Source organism: Talpa occidentalis, unplaced genomic scaffold (genome assembly GCF_014898055.3).
Source record: "Talpa occidentalis isolate TD23 unplaced genomic scaffold, MPIMG_talOcc4v2.1 talOcc4.15, whole genome shotgun sequence".
NCBI lineage: Eukaryota > Metazoa > Chordata > Mammalia > Eulipotyphla > Talpidae > Talpa > Talpa occidentalis.
In genome coordinates this window covers 50743536-50766474 of record NW_023601543.1, presented here as the reverse complement: position 1 = coordinate 50766474, position 22939 = coordinate 50743536, and the positions used below count along the sequence as shown (strand labels likewise).

The 22939-nt window shown below is 38.3% G+C and overlaps 1 protein-coding gene across 8 annotated transcripts in view; it reads left to right on the top strand.

Annotated features, from left to right (window-relative positions):
- ZC3H12B (zinc finger CCCH-type containing 12B) overlaps nt 1-22939 on the top strand; it is a 231585-nt gene that overhangs the window by 164954 nt on the left and 43692 nt on the right. For 6 of the 8 annotated variants that reach the window (XM_054695696.1, XM_054695692.1, XM_054695694.1 and 3 more), the window contains one exon: nt 2338-2511. The exons of 1 other annotated variant lie outside the window; for it this stretch is intronic. The gene's annotated coding sequence lies outside the window, so the exon portion shown is untranslated. Of the gene's footprint in view, nt 1-2337; nt 2512-8645; nt 8741-22939 lie in introns of all 8 variants that reach the window. One more of the 8 variants, XM_054695691.1, reaches the window with a different exon arrangement.

The following is a 22939-nucleotide window of genomic DNA, read 5'->3' as shown; positions in this document are numbered from 1 at the left end:
TCAATGCTGTAAAAAAAATAAGAAAATATAAAAAATAAAATGTAAATTAAAAAATTAAAAACTGGATATTCATTATCCTACATCATTATCATGTATGATATAAAGATAAACTCTTCAAATACTAGGACACTTATATTCGTGCTTTGGGGGCATTTGTAAGACAGATTCTTCTCATTTACACTCAATAGCCTCAGAAAAAAACGTTTATTTCTTATATCTCTATCATTTCTGTTTTTCCCCTCTTTCTCAAACTTTCAGATGTTGTTTCTTGATGATATTGCTATACCTGCTTCTATTACTCCTTTTCTAATTGTTTCCATATATCTACACTGGGAAACCAGATAACTAAACTTATTCAAATTATGTGTCATTAGTGGTTCTCTATTGTGGTACGTAAACCAGTGGCATCAATATCAATACAAAACATGTTAGAAGTGCACAATCTCAGACTATGATTTAAACATTGAATCAGAGAACTCGTGTTGATCCCAGCAATCTGTGTTTTAATAAACCCTCCAAGTAATTTTAATGTGCATTCAAGTTTGAGGATTACTGCCCTATTATATTTGCTAATAACATACATTGTTAGGTTTCGCTCTGAATATGTACTTGTGTAAGTCTTGTGTAGAACCCAAGAGCCTTTATTTTTTAACCAATTTCTCAGGTTAGTTTGATTATAGTCTAAAGATGCACTCAAGAGAAATGTTCCAAAGTCTAGACCAATGCTTATCAAACATAGCTTGGGATTTTGTTAATATTTACATTCTGCTTCAAAAGGTCTAGGGTTTAAAAATTCCAGGAGCTCTCAGATGATACTTTGAGTAGGAAGGAACATAAAAACTGTATAAGAAGGAACCTAAAACATTAGGCACTTTATGAATGTTTTTATTTTACTTTGTTTTTGATGCTTTTGACCCAGAATTTTTCTACAAGTAAAAACAGTATCGGTCTTCTTTGTTTTTGAAAAACATGCTATTTTCTCCAAAATCAAATATTTAAAAAGTATTATTCATAATTTTTAAATTAAAAAATGAAATATTTTTATACTGAGTTAATTGTCAAGTACAGAATGGAAAAACCCTCCTAGAAGTATAATATTTTAATGAATTATTTTATTATATATAATTCTTACATCATTTTTCATTTTTGCACAATGTATGCATTTTCATTTTGGTTATATTCCCCATACAATTCCCACCCCCTTTTTCTGACCCTAATCCCTCTTCTCCTCCCCCTGCCACACACTGTAGTGTGTCTCTGGTCTATAGTTGCTTGTTGATTTTGATTTTTACTTTATTGCAATTAGTCTTTTTCCTGGTCCCTTATTTTGGATTTCTAAGTTCCAGCTATGAGTGAGATCATCCAGTGTTTTTCTTTTTCTTTCTGGCTTATTTCGCTGAGCATGATCCCTTCCAACTCCATCCATGTTGCTGCAAATTACATGAGTTTATCTTTTTTGATTGCTGAGTAATATTCCATTGTGTATATATACTACATCTTCTTGATCCAGTCATCTATTTTTGGGCATTTGGGTTGTTTCCATATTTTGCAATTATAAATAGTGCTGCTATAAACATAGGGGTGCAGGTGCCCTTTGGAATTAATGTTTCTGTGTCCTTTGGGTAAATACCTAGGAGTGGAGTTACTGGATCATATGGAAGCTCTATTTTTAGTAGGTTGAGGAACCTCCACAGAGCTTTCCATAGTGGTTCGACCATTTTGCACTCCCACCAGCAGTGCAAGAGAGTTCCTTTTTCTCCTCATCCTCACCAACATTTGTTGTTACTAGTTTTTCAATATGTGCCATTCTCACTGATGTAAGATGGTATCTCCTGTGAGTATAATTGTATAAGCTTTCATCCTACATTCAGTGTAATTATTTTATTCTTCAAAGAGGCCTTTTAATCTATTCTTCTGTGCTTTAAGTATTCATCCACCAGAAAAAAAGGTGACAAATTTTTCGTACCACAGGAGTCAACATTCTATAACAGATTATATCATTCTATCTGGTACTGAAATAGCTGTTTCTCTTTCTCTAGTATAAGTTCTAGTGTCAGCATTTATCTCCTCTCTGATGGGTATTTACTTGACAATCCATGTTTTTTTCCCCATAGATGAGACCATTTTTTAACTCAGGATGAGCATCCTTAAAATTTCATCCTTTCAAAAATGGGGCTCTGATGAAAACCTTGTGCTGATACTTGCTCTTGGAAATCTTTGGATTTCTCCTTATCAGAAAGAAAATGCCTTGATAGCAAGCTAATCATGGAAATTCTTCAGCATTCATCTTGTGTATTATATGGAGATATTTAAACCTTTTCACTTCTCCAATTTCAGGTTGGATAAATGACTCCAGAACATGAGTTCTAAAGTGATTTCAGTGCCCCAAAATTACTTCAGTGTGGCATTTGGACATTCCAAAGTGGTGTCTCTGATTTTCAAGATACACAGAGCTGAATCTCTGGACTTCAAAAACTCTATCTGAAACATCCAACCTCAGGGTTATTGTAGGTAAGCTATAATACCATGCACTTGTCTTTGCCCTCTCTCTTTTCATTTCTATCATTTCTTATTATCATGATAGAATAATATATGAAAATAGAATCAGACATACCTGAAGTTCAAATCTAAGTATTTGCTCTTCTGTAGGTGTATGGCCCTGGACAAAAGACTTAACCTTGAGGAGCCTTAGCTACTCAGCTGTAAAATTAGGATAAAAGCAACTAAATAGCAAGTTTGCTGTCAGCATTAGAGATAATATGTGTGTCTGTGGCACACTTAGACTGCGTGGAGCTGGGGAAGAGCTGCCCCCTCAGCCAGAGGTGAGCTGAGAGGCCCCCACAAGCCCAGCCTGTCTGGCCACCACTCTGAGCACAGAGGGGGATCCAGCGATTTGGAGCCTAACGGGTGATCCTGCCACCACAGTGTGGACCATGGGAGCATAAGTCCCCCCACTTGGAATTAAACAAATACAGAAGGAGGACATTCTCTGAGACAGTGATCACTAACATATTCATAGTACTACTGCCCTACCGGAATTCAGACATAACAGTTTTTGACTCCACTGGACCACTAGATTCCGACATTCCAGAAAAAGCACACCAAAAAGATGCCGGCAAGTACCAGCAACACAGTGTCCCAATGCATAGGACAAATAAGAAAATAAGCAGCAGAGAGAAGAAAAACTACATGCAACCAAGTAAGTCCTCAGGAAAAAGACACACCACCAAAAGAAAATCACCCACCAGATTGCAACAACAGTGACTTGGAAGAACTTCTGAGACTTCCAGAAGAAGAATTTAAAATTGCTGTGATTAAAAAACTGACAAAAGTCATTAAGGAAAACAACGACCAGGAGAATGAAATTGAGTCCATAGTGAGGGAAGTGAAGGAAATGCAGGAGCTCAAAGGTATTAATGGAAGAGCTAAAGAAATCTGGAAAGGGCCTCCCCAGTGGCGCAGCGGTAGAGCGCTGGTTTGTGAGGCTGCCTGCAGCCTCTACAGTGCTGGTTCGATCCCTAGCTGCTGGGTGAGGGTGCCACATGGTGGGCAGACCTCTCCTGCTGCCCGCTGCTCCCCTCAGCAGTGTACTTCGTCAGTCTGCCTATTCTGCTTTCCACTCTGGCTCTGGTGAATTCTCTCACCCTCCCACGCTTCTGACTGTGCCCAGTGCTTGTATAAATAAATAAATAAATAAATAAATCTGGGAAACTCTGGAAAAAGAAGTGATAACAGAATAGATGAAATGGAAGAATAAATAAGCACTATCAAAGACACAGAAATAAAAAAAGAACCAAAACAGAAAAGGAAAAAGAAGTATGACTGCCAAACACTGAAGTAAGACTTCAGGAACTATCTGACTCCATGAGGAAAGGAAATATAAGAGTTATAGGAATCCCAGAAGGAGAGGAGAGAGACCTAAGAACAGAGAAAATATTCAAGGAAATGATTTAAGAGAACATCCCAAATGTGAAGAAGGAGCTGAAAATAGACTTACAAGAAGCAAGAAGAACACCAAACTTCCATGAGGAAAGGAAAAATACAGCAAGACACATAATAGTAAAGCTCCCAAGAATCCAAGACAAGAAAAAAAAAATGAAGCTGACAAGAGGGAAGAAACAGATAACATACAAAGGAAAACCAATCAACTGACATCAGACCTCTCCAAAGAAACACTATGGGCAAACAGAGAGTGGAGGGACATAGTCAACAGACTCCAAGACAACAAATGCCAACCAAGAATACTTTATCCTGCAAAGCTTTCCTTTGTATATGAAGAAATAATAAGGACCTTCCCAGACAAACAGAAACTCTGGAATTTCATTAGGACTAAACACCCACTCCAAAAAAAATACTACAAGGAGTCCTAAAGCCAGAACCAACAGAGGGATGAACAACAACAAAACAAGGCCAAAAAAAAAAAAGAAAGAAAGAAAGAAAGAAAGAAAGAAAGAAAAAGAAAAGGAAAAAATCATTAAAAGAATGAATAAATAAAATCAGAGGAAAGACAAAGAAAATGGAAAATGCAGACACTAACACATCAATATAAACTCTAAATGTAAATGGACTAAAATCTTCAATAAAAAAGACACAGAGTCACAAGCTGGATTAAGAAGCAAAACCTAACCTCTTGCTGTCTCCAGGAAACACATTTAACTACAAAAGGTAAAAATATACTGAAAGTAAAAGGATGGAAAACATCCTACAAGCAAATGGACCAAAAAAGAAGGCAGGAACAGCTATACTTATATCAGATAAAACAGATTTTTAACTCAAAAACTTATAATCAGGCCCACACGGTGACTGCATCATGATCAAGAGGACAATACTTCAAGAAGAAATAACACTCATTAACATATACTCACCAAATGAAGAAGCACCAAAATATATCAGGCAACTATTATCATCTCTGAAAACAGACATCAGAGAAAACACATATGTAGTAGGAGACTTCAACACACCACTATCGCCAATGGATAAATAAATGAGACAAAAAATAAGTAAGGACACTAAAGCTCTAAATAAGGATTTAGAGCTCATTGGCTTAACAGACATCTATAGAACACTAAACCCAAAAAAAAATCTGAGTACACATTTTTCTCAAGCGCACATGGATCATTCTCCAGGATCGATCACATACTGGGACATAGGACAAACATCAACAGACTCACCTAGATTGAAATCATACCAACCATCTTCTCTGAACTTGAAGGCATCAAACTAGAAATAAACCATAAAAAGAAGGCAAAAAACACTTCCACCTCATGGAGATTGTAACCCACACTACTGAAAGACCACTGGACTAATGAGGAGATCAAAGAAGAAATTTAAAAAAAAATACTTTGAGTTGAATGACAAGGAGGACACCAATTTCCTAAATGAATGGGATGCAGCAAAAGCAGTAATAGGAGGAAAACAGATAGCAATAGAAGCTTACATCAGGAAATAAGAAAGAACTCAAAGAAACAACCTAATCACAAAACTCAAAGAACTAGAAAAAGAACGACAACAACAACAACAAAAAACACGGTGGAAGAAAATAAATAATAAAAATCAAAGCTGAAATAAATGAAATTGAAACTAAAAAAAAAAAAAATCCAAAAGATCGATGGAACCAAAAGTTAGTTCTATGAAAAAATAAATAGACAAACCCTAGCCAGGCTCACAAAGGAAAAATGGGAGAAAGCACAAATAAATAGGATCACAAATGACAGAGGATAAATCACAACAGACACAGCAGAAATCAAAAGAAAAATCAGGGTCTCCCCGGTGGCGCAGCAGTTGAGCGCTGGGTTGGGAAGCTGCCCGCAGCCTCTGTGGTGCTGGTTCAATCCCTGGCTGCTCCCCTGCCACCAGAGGAGGGTCCCACATGGCGCACAGACCTCTCCTGCTGCCCACTGCTCCCCTCAGCAGGTTACATCAGTCCTTCTGCCTGCTCTGCTCCCCGCTCTGGCTCTGGTGAATTCTCTCACCCTCCCCAGCTTCTGACTGTACCCAGTGCTTGTACAAACAAACAAACAAACAAATCTTTTAAAAAAAAGAATAATAAGAAACTACTATGAACAGTTATATGCAAACAATCTCAACAATCTAGAAAAGATGGACAAATTCCTACAACTCTACAAAGCTAGATAAAGAAGCTAGATAATGAACCTAGATAAAGAAGAATTAGAACACCTGTTAAACAGACCAATTGTAAGCAGCGAAACAGAAATGGTAATCAAAAACCTCCCCCAAAACAAAAGCCCAGGACCAGGTAGATTTATAAATGAATTCTTCCAAACATTCAGAAATGAATTAGTGACTATCATTCACAAACTCTTTCAAAAAATGAGAAGGGATAATACTAAACACATTCTATGAAGCCGACATTATACTAATACCAAAACTGAACAAGGACAACACAAAAAAATAAAACTACAGGCCAATCTATCTAATGAACACAGATGTAAAATTCCTCAATAAAATTTTAGCTATCAGAATCCAACAATGTATCCATAAGATAATTCACCATGACCAAGTAGGATTTATTCCAGGGACACAAGGATGGCTCAACATCCAAAAATCAATCAATGTTATCCAACACATCACCAAAAAGAAATGTAAAAACCGTATGATCATATCAATGGATACTGAGAAAGCTTTTGACAAAGTACAATACCCATTTATGATAAAGGCCCTTGAAATTCTCTGGATACAAGGAACATACCTCAACATCATAAAGGCCATATATTGCAATCCCATAGCCAATATCATTCTCGATGTTGAAAGCTAAAAGTATTTCCAATAACTTTGGAACAAGACAAGGTTGACCACTCTCATCACTGATTTTCAATATAATACTGGAAGTCCTAGCCAGAGCAATAAGACAAGGGAAAAACACACAAGGAATCCAAATAGGGAAGGAAGAAGTTAAACTATCACTATTGGCAGATGATAGGATAATATACATAGAGAACTCCAAAAACTCCACAGAAAAACTAATTTAATTAATCAGTTTACTAAACTGGCAGGATAAAAAATCAACACACAAAAATCAGTAGCCTTCCTATACACAAACAATAAATCTGAAGAAGAAGAAATAAAAAATACCATCCCTTTTATTATTGAAACAAAAAATCAAATAATTGGGAATAAACCAAACAAAAGAGGTAAAGGACCTATACAAAGAAAACTATAAAACACTGTGAAAAGAAATAGAAGAAGACACAAAGAAATGGAAAGATGTTCCCTGCTTATGGTATGGAAGAATTAACATTATCAAAATGACCATCCTACCAAAAGCAATTTACAGATTCAATGCTATTCCAATAAAAATTTCAATGACAGGGCCTCCCCCATGGCGCAGCGGTTGAGCGCTGGGTTGCAAAGCTGCCCGCAGCCTCTGCAGCACTGGTTCGATCCCCGGCCACTGGGTGAGGGTCCCACATGGTGGGCAGACCTCTCCTGCTGCCCGCTGCTCCCCTCAGCAGTGTACTTCGGTCCTTCTGCCTGCTCTGCTCCCTGCTCTGGCTCTTGTGAATTCTCTCACCCTCCCGTGCTTCTGACTGTACCCAGTGCTTGTAATAAATAAATCTTAAAAAAAAAAAAAAAACTAGTAAAATTTCTTAAAAAAAAATTCAATAACGTTTTACAAAGAAATAGAACAATTATTGATGAAATTCATATGAAATCACCAAAAACCCAAAATAGCCAATGCTCTCCTGAAAAAAAAAAAAAAAAAAAAAAAAGAGGGAAGGAGGCATCACACTCCCAGATTTCAAACTATCATATGCTTGAGAAGAAAATGTATTCTGAATTTTGTTGTAATGCTTTTATATGTATAGATAGATAGCTAGATATACAGATAGATACATGTGCTTTATATATTTTGGTGTTCCTATTTTAGTGCATGTATATTAATGACTATATTTTTTGATGCATTGACCTCTTTATCATTATATAATGTCTAACTTTGTCTATTACCTTTCTTTGTTAAAAATCTATTTTATCTGATATGAGTATAATGCTTCCTGCCTTTGTTTACAATTAGCTTGGCATACCTTACTCCAAAACTTAGCTATTCATTTATGTTTACCATAATGTGTCTTGGTGTGGTCATTTTGCATTTACATAGATTTTCTATTGACTTCATGGATTTGTGTAGTTTGTTCTTTCCTTAGGTTTTGGAAGTTCTCAGCTGTTTTTTGTTTAAATAAGTTGCCTGCTCCCTTCTCTCTTTCTTTACCTACTGAGATACCTATTATCCCATGCTTTCTTTCCTAATTGAATGTTGATATTTCTCACAAATTTTAATTTTTTCTAAATCTTATTTTTTCTTATCCACTTGAATCTTTTCTATTTCTACCTTCACTATTTCCCTCCATAATATTTATTCTGCTTTCTATAGTAATTTTCATTTTATTTTTGAATTATTCAAGTTTAGTTTTAAACTTTCAAAAAGGGACACATATTTTGGTGGGTCCCCAATTGCTGTTGGGGACTACTTGGAAAGGACAGAAGGCTTGTGGTGGTCCAGGGTATGGAAGACAGGAGGGAACCGAAGGCACGGAGGGATAAAGAGTGAGAGGGAGTTCCTTTAGGGGGCTTTGAGGTAAGCTTTGAAACATATTTAAAATTTAAGCTATCACTGTTTTTCTTTGGAGGGCCAGGAAACCATGTGTCAAGAGGGCAGTGTCTATATTACAAGAACAACATAAAATCTGATTTTTACATAAGGCAAAGAACACCTGGATATATGGTATGTTTGACTATTCCCCCTGTCTTTTTACAAAAGAGCCCTAATTGAAGAATAGTATTGCAATTGATACTTCCCTCTGGGAGCCAGCACTCACCATCCTCCAGTGTGTAGGATGGACAGGCAGTGGTACAAAACAGGATCAGACATTTCTTTCTGAAAGACCAAGAATCAAAAGAGTTCCAGTTTTGGGGGACAAATTCCAAGAGTCAGTATGCAGTAGAGGGTGTATTACCCATCTGGAAGAGAATGACAGATCATTCTATATGATCTTTTGGCTTTGAAATTTGCACCCCCAACATGAGGAAAATGTCCAGTAAGATTATTGCCTTTACCTATGCTGCTGACTCCTTCCAGGAAATAGTAAAAGAAGAGCTGTTTTTTGCTGCTAGAAAAATGTTTATGGTCAGTGAACAGAGGACCAGAAAGCCACAAAGTGGGGCAAGCAGCCAATCCAGGTGGAATGAACAATTTATAAGGAAGGAATTTGGGTTTTTTGGGGAAATATATATGGGAAAATATCTTTTTATATGGGAAAATATCTTCAACAAATGAGTTCCAGGCAGTGATCAAGGGAGTGTGAGTGGAAATCAGGATTCAGGTCTGATTTAAAAACCAGCAATTATTGACGTGAAACCATGACCATGAGTCTACCTGATGGGAGTGAGGGTCTGCAGGGGCAGTACAATTAGGATGTGATTTAAAAGGCAGAGCTAAACACAAGACCACCAAGGTTCAGAGAAATCCTGGAGGGGTGCTCCTAGTCCCTACCTAGGTCCCTTGCATAAGGGACAGTTATGTGAGGGGACCTGGGGAAAGCATTGAGAGAGAAAGAGAAAGAGGTCTGGTCCTAAGTAACCATCACCAAGGCAACCAGAAGAGTCAGGAGTAGAAGGTCACAGGGACCTGTGAATAAGATAATCATATTGAAAACAAAGTGGTTTGAGGGTCTCCCTGGTGGTGCAAGGGATTAAGACCCAACCTATGAAGCTGTACGCAGCCACTGCAGCACAAGTTCAATCCCTGGCCAGGGAGCCATCCACATGGCAAAGGAGACCTCTCCTCTTCCCGCTGTTCCCTCAGCAGTGTATTTCAGTCTGCCTGTTCTTCTCCCCACTCTTTGTCTGGTGAATCCTCTCACCCCTCCCCACACCTCTGGCCTGCACCCCCAGTTCTTGTATGCATACATAAATCAATCTTTTTTAAAAATGTAGAAACTTGAAACCATAAGTTAAAAAAAAAATAGTGAGGTTTAAGAGAGGATAATGTTCCCATCTTGAAAGAGAAGGGGGATTCTCCACTTTCTAAACCATGGAGCCTATTCTCTGAGACATTAGGCTAACAGCCACGCTTGTGGTTTTTAACTGGCCAATGGGGTCCCTGTAATTTTGGGTGAACCTTTTCAGTGGATCACAGATTATAGAAATGAAAGCAAAGGACAGCACGGCGCAGAAGGAAGGGACTTTTAAACTAACCCTTTGGTGTTTTCAGAGTTCCACAAAACTCATCAGATAGGCTTTAGGTGTTTGGCTGGGTTCCCAGAAAGATAGCCAGAGCAGTATGGTAGGGAAAGCTGCTAGTGCTCAGCAGAGAATGAGAGGAGAGAAAGGTGCAGCTGTTTTGCATCTGTCTTTGAAGGAAGGAGAAGACCTCATTCTCTACCCAATCGGACTATATGTGGTCCATTAACTCCTCCAAAAGCCTTTAGCTGCACACAAAAATAGCCTGACCCAGCTGCCCCAGTTGCTTAAATGTTCACCTGAGGTCTCTGGAGACAGAGGCATAAAATGTAGGCAAGAAAGAGATGGAAAGAAATAAACAGATGATTGACAGCTGTCAATCTGAGTCGGCATCAGATGAATCAGGGAGTAGGCCTGCAGTTTGAGGACTCCAGGTGGGCTCTTTCTCTGGATTTGTCTTCAGCGAGGGAAGAATGTGAAGTTGAGACCAATGGTATAGAAAAGCAAGAGATTTATTGGTGGGCAGGAAGAAGAACTATAAAACTCTCTGAGCAGAGAGGCGTCCTGAATGGGTAACCAGTAGAGGTGGCAAGAAGCAGGTGCTTACATGGGTGTATTGGGCAAGGAATGGGGGTTTGGCCATTGGGTGTCTCCACATTGTGTCTCTTGCTAATCAACTGGGCCTGTGGATTTCTCATAGGCTACGGAGGTCCATTGAGTTTGTAGGGTTCTCCTAAGCTGCCAAGGTCCACTGAATTTGCCCATGTTACCTGGCCTATCTTTCTGAAACTAGCTTTGTCCCAGGGCTTTAGCATGGTGTTATTGTTTTGGTGTTCTGGACATTTCACTCTTTATTGGATTAAGAAGGATGTCTTTTGGGTCCGTGATTGTTCTACAATCAGACTGATAAATCGAATTGGGTTCCTGGGGCACCCTGTTCCTGACTGCCTATACCCATTTCCTAATTTCCTCCTCCACTGGTCTGTATTTCATGAATGTTTCCCTACAAAGAATCAATAAAATGAAGTAGACTGAACTGTACTTCAGAGACTTCAATGGTTATTAATTTCCTCACTGTGAATGGAAAAAATAAAAGAATATGTAATGAATGTCCATTGTGTTCTACTCAATGAAAGGTTTCTTCATATGCACAATCTCATTTTCTTCTCAAAAAACTCTTTGATATAACTTTTATTATTCCCAATTCAGATAAAGAGCCAAAGATGCATGTATTACAACCAGTACATGGCAGAGTAAAATTTGGAACCAGGGTCTGTTATGACGAAAATAATTCCAATCTTGAGTTAGGGGAAGAGAAGAATCCATGAACATGTGACAAATTGAAATACTTTTTACCCACTCGTCTGTAGTTGTATTTTTTATAAACATTTCACAATCTGCATATTTCTAAATATGCAGAAGCTATGCTAAAACAAGGTGTGATAAGGGTAAGAAAATATTTAAATATTATGTTCAAACTACTTTTTTCTTTTTTTTTTTTTTTTTATTTTTAAATTTCATAATAGATTTATTTATTTTTTTTTTCTTTTTTTTTTTTTTTTTTTTTTTATAAATTTATTGTTATATTCCCCATACAATTGCAGCCCCCCATTCTGACCCCAATCCCTCCCCTCCCGCCCCCGCCCGCCTAAAAGTGTCTCTGGTTCATAGTTTTTTGTTGATTTTGATTTTCACTTTCTTATAGTTATTCATTTTCCTGGTCCCTTATTTAAGTTTTCTAGATTCCTGCTATGAGTGAGACCATCCGGTATTTTTTCTTTTTCTTTTTGGCTTATTTCGCTGAGCATGATCCCTTCCAGCGCCATCCATGTTGCTGCAAATTGCATGTGTTTATCTTTTTTGAATGCTGAGTAATATTCCATGGTATATATGTACCACATCTTCTTGATCCAGTCATCTATTTTTGGGCATTTGGGTTGTTTCCAAAGCTTAGCTATTGTAAACAGTGCTGCTATAAACATAGGGGTGCAGGTGTTCTTTGGAATTGATGTTTCTGTGTCCTTTGGGTAAATACCTAGGAGTGGAATTGCTGGATCATATGGAAGCTCTATGTTTAGTAGGTCCAGAAATCTCCACACAGCTCTCCACAGTGGTTGGACCAGTTTGCACTCCCACCAACAGTGCAGAAGAGTTCCTTTTTCTCCACACCCTCGCCAGCATTTGTTGTTGCTAGTTTTTTTAATATGTGCCATTCTCACTGGTGTAAGATGGTATCTCATGGTAGTCAAACTACTTTTTTCTTTCATTGTATATTTTTAGTTGTTTTTATCTGAGATTTGAAGGAAAATATGCTAAGTCCCAATGTTTTTTCCTGATTACAGTAATATTAATATTTCATTTTCCAGGTAGATAAATGATTCTGAGACCAATAAATAGGGTGATTCCAGTAAGATTCATCAAGATTCCCAGAGTATGCTTTCTGACTAAGCATTAATCTGCACTGTTAAGAAAACCTCACTGACTTACTTTTCTGTAACAAGGGGCATAGAAAATTATGGAATCAATCTGGGGGTAGGAGAGGAGGAAAAGAAAGAAGAGATGAACATCAGGTCAAAAGTGGCAGTGACTAGGGTGAGAAACTGGTTCAAAAATCTTATTCCACAAGTTTCCTACACAGCTTATGTCTCTATCTCTAAATTAATGTTGACATTATTAGGAGAATGTGAAACTTTTAGTTTCAAGATTGAGATTTTGGAAATATAACAGACACACAGATGAATGGAACAAAATTGAGATGTCAGAAATAAATTCACAGGGCCTCCCTGGTGGTGCAAGGGATTAAGCACTGCACTATGGAGCAATCTGCAGCCTCTGCAGCACGAGTTCGATCCCAGGCCAGCAAGGGAGAAACCCACATGGCAAGGCAGAACTCTCCTGTCTAGCCCGCTGCTCCCCTCAGCAGTGTGTTTCAGTCAGTCTGCCTGTTCTGTTCCCCACTCTGTCTCTGGTGGATCCTCTCATTCCATATCTCTGGCCTGTATCCCAGCTCTTGTATGCACAAATAAATAAATCTTTTAAAAAAAGAAAAGAAAGAAATTCACGCATGTATCAATAGTTAATTTATTGCAAAAGAACCAAGAAGAAGGAAATTCTCCTCAAAAAATATTGTTGGGGAAAATGAGCAAACACATGCAAAACAATTAATATAGATTATTAACTTGTGGCATACAAAAAAACTCAAAATGATTCAACGGTGTAGCTTTAAGACTTAAAATGATAAAATATATAGAAGAAAACTTAAGCAAAATACACTGCAACATTAGTTAGCTTCAGTGAAGTCTTTGGGGACTCACTGCAATGGCAAGGAAAACTGTAGGGTAAATGGTTTTTCAGGCTTTTCTGCCCTCCCACCATTAGGATTGTCCTGCCTGATGGGGTGCCCGCAGTTGTTATGTTGTTGCAAACTGTCTTGTTTACTTCTGTGGGCCATGGGAGGAGTATTGAGATAGTCACAGAGAGAAGCAAAAACAGGAGAGAAGCAGGAGAGAGGCAGGGGTGACAAGGAAAGAGAGAAGCCAGAGAAGCCCAGAGTGAAGACTTGCCGGGGGCTTGGAGGCCTGCTGGTGTCCTGGCTCCCTGGCACCCTGGCACCCCTGCCTGCCCTGTACCTGGTTGCTGCACTACACGTAAAGCTCAATAAAAGCCTGAGAAACCCACTGAGGGCTCCAGGACTCCTCCTTTACCCATCTGCTAGATCAGAAAACCTGTTCTGTGCTCATCCTGCCCCTACAGAAACAAAAGCAAAAATTAGTAGATGGGATTTCATCAAAGTAAAAAGCTTCTGTACAGTAGAAGAAACTATTATCAAAGCCAACTGACATCCTACTGAATGAGAAACATATTTGCATATTGTATACCCAACAAGGGGCTAACAGACAAAATCTAGACAGAATTCATAAAACTCAACAACAGAAAAACAAATGGCCCAATCAAAAAATGGGTGGAAGATCTAAATAGACACTTCTCCAAAGAAGATTACCCAGATGGCCAATATGCACATGGAAAAATGCTGATTATCTCTTATTATCAGGAAAATACAAATTAAAACCACAATAAGATACCACATCATACATGTGATAATGGCCCATATCAAAAAGACTAGAAAATGTTGTGTCGGCAACACCACACTCTGAAAGATACGGCAGTCATGGAGCAGGCTGTACAATGCAGGATGCTGCTGAAAGACCAAGATCCTGGCTTTTTTATTGACAGAATAATCATAAGCATCAATTATGCGGTTTATGAGAACAAAGAGAAAGTGTGGGTGAAAGCTGAAAATGTGCTTATGTCATCTAGGTCTTCAGAGGAAGGTGAGTCTGCTGACCAGTTATTGATAACCCATTATTGTAATAGGAACCATTCCCCAGATCCCCACCAATGGTTTCAATCTTATCAACAAGGCATTCAACTGATCAAAGTAAATGAAATTGCAAGGGATTATGCTAAGTAAATAAAGTCAGAAAGAGAAAGGCAAATATCAGATGTTATTACTCATATGTGTAATATAAATAAATAAAGGAGCAGACAAAACTAAACCAAAACCAAATCCTAGAAATATGACTGTAGAACTAAAGTTACCAGAAATGGGATTGTTTGAGTGGGGAGTAAATAGAGGAGGGGCAGAATGGAATTTGGTAGAGGATAATTGTGTTTTGTGCTTTGGTGGTAGGTGAGTGTGATAACATACATTTGAAGATGTGTGAATTTTCACCCCTAAAACATATACAGTGCTGTAAACTAATGTTATGTCAATGTAAATAATTTTGTAAAATAAATGAACCATTTTAATAAATATGAGGGAATGACCCATACCATGGCAGCATAGAAAGTCTGGAATCAACCTTTCTCCATAAAACAACTTTTAAAAAAGGACTGAAATGAGCTCTCACAAAACCCATATGCTTTGAACTGGCTATATAATACCAAAACATCTTTAGGGCACCCACAACCCACAAAGGGGGCAAAAAGAAAAAGAAAGGATTACATTCTCTGGAGGCACCTGGCCATGCCCCCAAGACAGCTGACCTCCCCCAGCCCCGACTGAGAACCCAGCAGGGAGTTCCTAGGTTTCCACCGTATCCCCAGATGAGCAAATCAGACCTCAGCACCAGCCTCTAGCTCTATAGGAGTGGACGGAACTCTATTTTTCCTTTATTGTCCTGAGCTACAAGTAAGGAGAAAACACCTGCTACACCGAGAGGCTATCCAACTCAGGCTCTGGCACCACCTAGCCAACAGGGCCACAACACCAGGCACTGGGCCCTCTAGAACAGAGAATGCAAAGACACAAACTTTTGTTCCTTTTCCTTCATGAGCTGCAATCTTGAAAGACTAAATGTTGAACACACCTACCACTCAACCAGCCCATGCTTCCAAGCAGGCCAGGCCACAACAGGAGTCTGGTGTCACTGTGCTCTCTATTGCGGACCCTAAGCTGTCCCCAGCTATACCGGAAAGTGCATTTCACTCACCCTCCAACAGACAGGGCCACAGCCAGAGCCTTGTGGTGCCAAGCCCTACATAAGGGACCTTTAGATAACCCAAGTGTTCTGGTCAACAGAAGCCACAGGAGCCCCACCTCCACCCAGCTGCTGCAGTGGCTCAGACAGCATGCATATCCACCCATGCTCAAGTAAAGATGCAAGGATGTCCTACCCAACAGCAGCAGCAGTCTGATGGATGGAAGCCATGGAAACCCCTGCCCCTGAACCCACCCAACTGACACAGGGGCCCAGGAAGCATGCAGAACCATCCACATCTCATAAGAGCATCCAGAAATCCCTCTGGCCATCAGTGGGAACTGAGCAAAGAGCATCATGAAAACACACCCCCACCTCTACCAACTACCCACAATGGCTCAAGCTCCAGGCAGACCCATATACATCCTGGTAAGACCACACTAGAGTCATACCCACAGACACTAGTGGCTACATGACCCTACGACTAGAACAAAGACAAAAGCAAACAATGGGGAGAAAGAAAAATATAATAGGTCAAGTAAGCACGCCTGGGAAAAATACACCACAGAAAGAAAATCAGTTTCCAGAACCCAATGACAAGGACATGGAAGAATTTATCTGCCTCACCATAACTTGAGTCTCTAGATAGACAAAACTATTTATGAACTACAGCTGGGAGAGGTTGGAGCTGTATCAGAGGGTTGTTTCTAGATCTGCTGTTGGACCAAAGTTAGTTAGTCTGCCACCAGGTGTACAAATGGCATGTTTATGAATGGTTCACTGGACCAGTGATACTGCTCACAGATTGTAGCTGTTAGAGATTGGAGCTGAGTCATAAGGTCAATTCAGCATCTGATATCAAACTGAAGTCTGCTGACCTGCCCGTTGAGGCACTGATGGGCATATGTCCCAGTAGAACTGTGAATGGGTGGGAGTGCTCCCTGATCATGACTAGAAGAGGCTGGAGCTATATTACAAGTCATTTCAGGATTTTCAGGGCACACACACACATTTCTCCCACCTTATCCCTTGGCTGGCAGGACTGCTCAAAGACTGCTGATGGGAAAATATGGATTACAGTTACCCAGGCTATTTGACAATCTAGAGTTGGCCCAAGTTCAGTGAGCTTGCCCCAAGGGTTCCATGAGAAGGAATAGAACTGAGTTACAGGCCACTTCAGAGTCCATACCATAACTATGGTCTGCAAGTCAATTACCTGAAACATGGGAATGGTTAATTCCTCCTGGGTTTCTTGTCATATGGTAATGGTGGCTGGATCATGGCCCAGTGGGACTCTAGCTGAGTCCATAAGAGGGGTATGGAGCTGTTTTTAGGTCTGTAGTCAGGAAAATGGTGGGTGAGCCAGGTACTTGGATATGGACCTCAAAATGGATCTCACTGATATTAGGCAGCACTGAGTTTTCACAATCTCCTAGTTGGATCCCAAATCTACAAAGCAATTTTTTCCACTGGTGGCTCTAAAATTATTGTTGTTATGGGGGGAGGGTGGGATACCAGAAAGGGACATACTATTCCATTAATTTGCTGAGATCACCTGGGCCATCATTCTTATTTATTTGCATGTTTCATCTTGTTGTTGTTGTTGAAAACTGAATTTTTATATAATATAATGTGGCAACTCTGGAAATAAGTTTTTCTCCTCTTTCCCAGCATTTATTGTTAGAGTTGGTAGTGACTTCTGAAGTAATTATGTAAATTCTATATTCTTTGTTGTGTGCGACCAAGGATGCCCCTGCTTGAAATATATTTGTTAGCTCATGGTTCAACCAAGATTTTTTCAATGTTTTCAACCAATATATCTCTTTACTTTTGCCAAGGGATTTGATGAGTATGTTGGAACACACTTTCAAAACTCTAGAAGGCATTTGCTAACTTTGCCTGAGCCTTTGCTTTCTGTTGCACACAGATTTAGGGTCAGTCAAAGGTGAATGATTAGGGACTTTTGAGGTTTTTCTTGTACACATGCATAGCTATGCACATGTTCTTCTAGATCCCCTGGAATATGTGGGAGATATTTCAACGTCTCCTATAGACACCTCATTCCCAGACTTTTCTTTAATATTTTTGGTTAGTTTCTAGTTTGCCCCAACTATTATTATGATTTAAGGTAGTTGTGCTGTTAAACAATTGCTTCTAATTGCTTTTAATAAGCGTACTTCAAAAAATATGTTTACTATGCCTAAACTCTAAGTCATCAATAAAACAGCAAAGACGAGTTATATGTGTCAAGTGTCCCAAAGACTACCGAACACATCAGATAATGATAATTCTATAGGAATGAGACCTTAGGGAAGTTCTAAACTCATTCTGCTACCTCCTTTGTTGCCCTTTAGGCTGCTGGTTCTCATGGCTATAATGAATGTGAGTCTGTTGGCTTTCAAGTTCACCATATGACTGGGGAGAGGATATGAAACATTTTCTGTTTTAAGGGTCAGCTAGTTATTTGTTATTGTTGTTTGTTTGTTTTTTAATAAACACTCCTTGGATTATTTCAGGACTTTGGTTGTATCTAGAAAAGTTCACTTTAATAACTTTTGACAGTGTTCTCATTATTTTTATGTGCAAACAGATTTTGGAGGTCCATTCTCTGCATTCCTGTTAACATCAACCATAAATATTAAATAAAGTTATTTAATTATCAGAATATTTCATGTTATAAATGTAATTACATGAATTTTCAATCAGAGAATTATTTTTTTAAAACATGCTTGTTTATTTTTTCAAAATATAGGATTTCTCCCCTCAGATTTTTTCCAACAGCAAAGCACCCATAGTTCTCTACCATATTCCATCGTGCTCAACACCCCTTTGTTTTATGCTCTCCCCCTCTTCCTCCTGAATGTCTCCCCATTCCCTCCTGAATGTCTCAGATTTATGATCTTCTTGCAAGGGTAAGTTCTAGAGTTTTTCTTTGATTCTTTCTTTGATTTCTTTAGATTACACAGAACAGTGGAATCATTTGGTATTTATCTCTCTGCTTATGGCTCACTTAACTTAGAGTAAGCCCTTACAGTTGCATCCATGTTGCTGGAAATGACAAGAGTTTATGTTTTTTGATCATGGAGTAGAATTACATTGTGTATACATACATAACATCTTCTTGGTCAACTCATATGTACTGGGATATTTAGGTTGTTTCCACATCTTGGAATGCAGACTTCCTTTTGAATTAGTTTTTTTTTTTTTTACTTTTGAATAAATACATAATTTTAAAATGTATAGGTCATATGATATATCAATTTTTAATCTTTTGATGAATCTCCACACTTCTCTACATAGAGGCTGGACCAGTCTACATTCCCACTAACAGTGTAATAGGATTTATTTACCTCCACACCCTCACTAGCATTTCTTTCTGTTTTTGTTGTTGTTGTTATTTATATATATGGGCCATTCTCACAGGTGTGAGGTGGTATCTCATTGTAGTTTTGATGTGCATTTGCCCAGTGATCAGTGATGATGACAGAATTTCTATATGTTTTTTGCCCATCTTCATATCTTCTTTGGAGAATTGCCTTTTTAGTTCTTCTTTCCATATTTATTGGCTTTTTTGTTTATTTTTGTTGAGTTGTATAATATCTTTGTAGATCTTCAATATCCATTCCTTATCAGATGTATGGCATGCAAATATTTTCTACCATTCAGTAGAGTGTCTCTTTGTTTTGATCACTGACTCTTTTGCTGTACAGAAGCTTTGTAGTTTGATATACTCCTAGTTCCTTTATTTTCCTTGCTTTTGGATATGAGTCCACAAAGATGTTTCTGTATTTCTGGAGTGTTTGCCTATTTTTTTATATATATTTTAAGGTTTTAGATCTTAGAATCCAAATCTTTTATCAAATTTGAGTTGATTTTTGTGTATGATGTAAGATAATGGTCTAGTTTCATTCTTTTACCCGAAGAAATCTAGTTTTCCCAGCACCACTTATTGAAGAGAATTTCCTTGATCCAGAGTATATGCTTGGCTTCATTATCATAATATTGGTTGCCATAATGTGTGGTTTTATTATTTCCGGGCTTCTGAATCTATTCCCTTAATGGTGTGTTTGTGTTCCTTAATTAACGACTTTATAGTATAGTTTGTAATCCAGCAGCAGGATACCCCATTTCCCCGCTTTTTGGTAAGTGAATAGCTTTAGCTATTCAGGTTTTTTTTTTTTTTTTTTTTTTTTTTTTTGTGGTTCCATATGATTTCCATAATCTTTGTTCTATTTCTTCCAATAATATCATTGGGATTTTTATAGGGTTTACATTGAATCTATAGATTGCTTTGTGTAGAGTGACCGTTTTGACATTGATTCTTCCTACTCATGAGAAGGGAATGTCTTTCCATTTTTTGTGTATTCTATTTCTTTTGACAGTGTTTTATCATTTTCCTTTTATAGGACCTTCACCTACTTTGTTCAATCAATTCCTAGGCACTTAATTTATTTTGGTGAGATTTTAAATGAGATGACTTTGCTAATTTCTTCTCCTAGTTGGTACATATAGGAAGGCAACTGATTTGTGCATGATGTTTTTGTATCCTGCCACTTTGCTGAGCTGGTTCATATTTCTTTTTTTTTTTTCTTTTTTATTCTTTTTTCTTTCTTTTCTGGGTAGATTTTATATTTTATTTTATTTTTTAAATAAATTTCATTTTTATATTCCCCATACAATTGCAACACCCTTATTTTGACCCCAATCCCTCCCCGCCCTGCCTCCCACCCCCCATAGAATGTCTCTTGTTCATAGTTGTTTGTTGATTTGGATTTTCACTTTCTTATAGTTATTCATTTTCCTGGTCCCTTATTTAAGTTTTCTAGATTCCAGCTATATATGAGTGAGACCATCCGGTATTTTTCTTTTTCTTTCTGGCTTATTTCACTGAGCATGATCCCTTCCAGCGCCATCCATGTGCTGCAAATTGCATGTTTTCTTTTTAGAATGCTGAGTAAATTCCATGGTGTATATGTACCACATCTTCGTGATCCAGTCATCTAGTTTTGGGCATATGGGTTTTTTCCAAAGCTTAGCTATTGTAAACAGTAGTGCTATAAACATAGGGGTGCCGGTGCCCTTTGGAATTAATGGTTCTGTGTCCTGTGGGTAAATACCTAGGAGTGGAATTGCTGGATCATATGGAAGCTCTATCTTTAGTAGGTTGAGGAACCTCCACACAACTTTCCATAGTGGTTGGACCAGTTTGCACTCCCACCAGCAGTGCAGGAGAGTTCCTTTTTTTCCATGATTTATAAGTATATTTTTTGAGAATGCCTACTATTAAGGAAAAACTTTTAGAAATGAAAAAGAAAGGTAGTTGTCTAACTAGGTGTCTCTAATCTCTCTGTCTCTCAAAACATGCCTTTTAAAGCACAGCTTGATTGAACTACTCCACAAATTATGAATCCACACATACATAATTGAGAATTTACTATACTGTTTTTGATTTTGTCTGTTGTTGTATAGCTCTGTCCTATATGGCTATTGGGTTTAAAAAAAAAAAAACAACATTATCAATGATTTTGGCTCAGTAGAAATGTACAAGTGTTTCTGTCTTCATGGAGGGTGTTGTTTGATAGATTTTGGGAAAGATGAAGTGAAATTTTTAGTAGAAGTGTTAACTTAGAAAATAAATATGTAAAAGCAATATGAACACATGTATTTCATAATGAAAGGATAGGAATTAAGGATGGAGCAGGAAAGCAAACTGAACAGACTGAAGAATAACAAAATATACTTCTTTCCATGGTGGAGATTTCTTGAGTTAATGGTGGCAGCTTTTGCCTACATATGTTTCTTTGTTTTTTATATTAAAATGTAAGTTTATAATCATTTGCTCAATAATATTGCTAATCCAGTTATAGCACAACTCTATATCTATAACATGTAGTTATTTGGTTACAACGTTTTTAGCTTCTTAAAACAAATTACATCTAATATTATATAATTTCATCTGACTAATGTATTTTTCCAAATCATGCCAGTCTTAAATGCATTCATGATTTTTGTTTTCAATCAGTAACAATGAAAGATAAAAACTATTTTTAGCCCCAGGGAGCACGGGGTGGGCCTAGCTGTAAGGGTGCAGTGCTGGGGAGTGAGATCAGGGCTCCTTCTTCCCTCAGTTGACCAACCTTTGGGCCACGGACACGGGTCTCTGGTGATAAGAGCTGTTGCTGAATGCTATGAGGCAGGTAGTGCTGCGGTTTTGCACCTTGAATAAAGGGCTGTTTTTACCTAGCAGAGGGCTGAACAAGGCTCCCAGAATCCTGAGAAACAGTGTTGAACATCTATGAAGTTTGATTTGCAGGAGTTAGTAGGAGTATCCATGGTTAGTAGGAGAAACCATGTAAAAGCAATGGAGAAAACAAAATTACTTTGTAGTTTGTTTTTTTTTTTTTTTTTTTTTTTTTTGTTTTTTTTTTGACTGAGTCACAGAAAGGACTGCCACCTAGGAAAATGAAAGACAGTTTTGTTGATGTTCTCTTATCTTTCAGCAGTGAGCCTGAATTATGAAAAAAAAAAAATATTTGATGGTCCAAAACACTGTAAGATTTGGTAGAATTGGGGGCCTCCCTGTTGGCGCAAGGGTTAAGCACGCACTGTGAAGTAATCCACATCCTCTGCAGCACAAGTTTGATCCCAGGCCCACAGAGAGCAACCCACATGGTGGGCAGACCTCTCTCTGTCTTGCCCACTGCTCCCTCAGCAGTGTTTTCAGTCAGTCTGCCTGTCCTGCCCTCAACTCTGTCTCTGGTGAATCTTCTCACCTCCACATCTCTGGCCTGTGCCCCAGCTCGTATGCATAATAAACAAATAAATGTTTAAAAAAAGGATTTGGTGCTTAATGTGCACCAGAAAATCATTCAGGCTGAGATGGCTTTTGTATCAATAGTTAATAACCTTGGTGGACAAGATTGGAAATGTGTAAGAAGAGCTTAAGTTCAGAAACAGGACATCAAGTTCAGTGGCCATGTTACGCTGGTTGGGAAAACATCCATGAAAGTGAAGATACAGTTGTTTCAGTTACAGAAACATGACTTTTGTTAAGTTTTGTATGCAACCTTTGTAATGGTGGCTTGTAATTCTGAAAATAGAGGGCTGACATTTATAAATCCACTCATCCTTGAAAGCCTGAAGGAAGAAGAGCTTTTCAGACAAGAAGAATTGAACAGGGAGAAAAGGATTGCTTTTAGCTCCTATGTTGTTACTGAAAGTGGCTCCCAATGCAGAGTAGAGGACAAACACATTAGATGTTT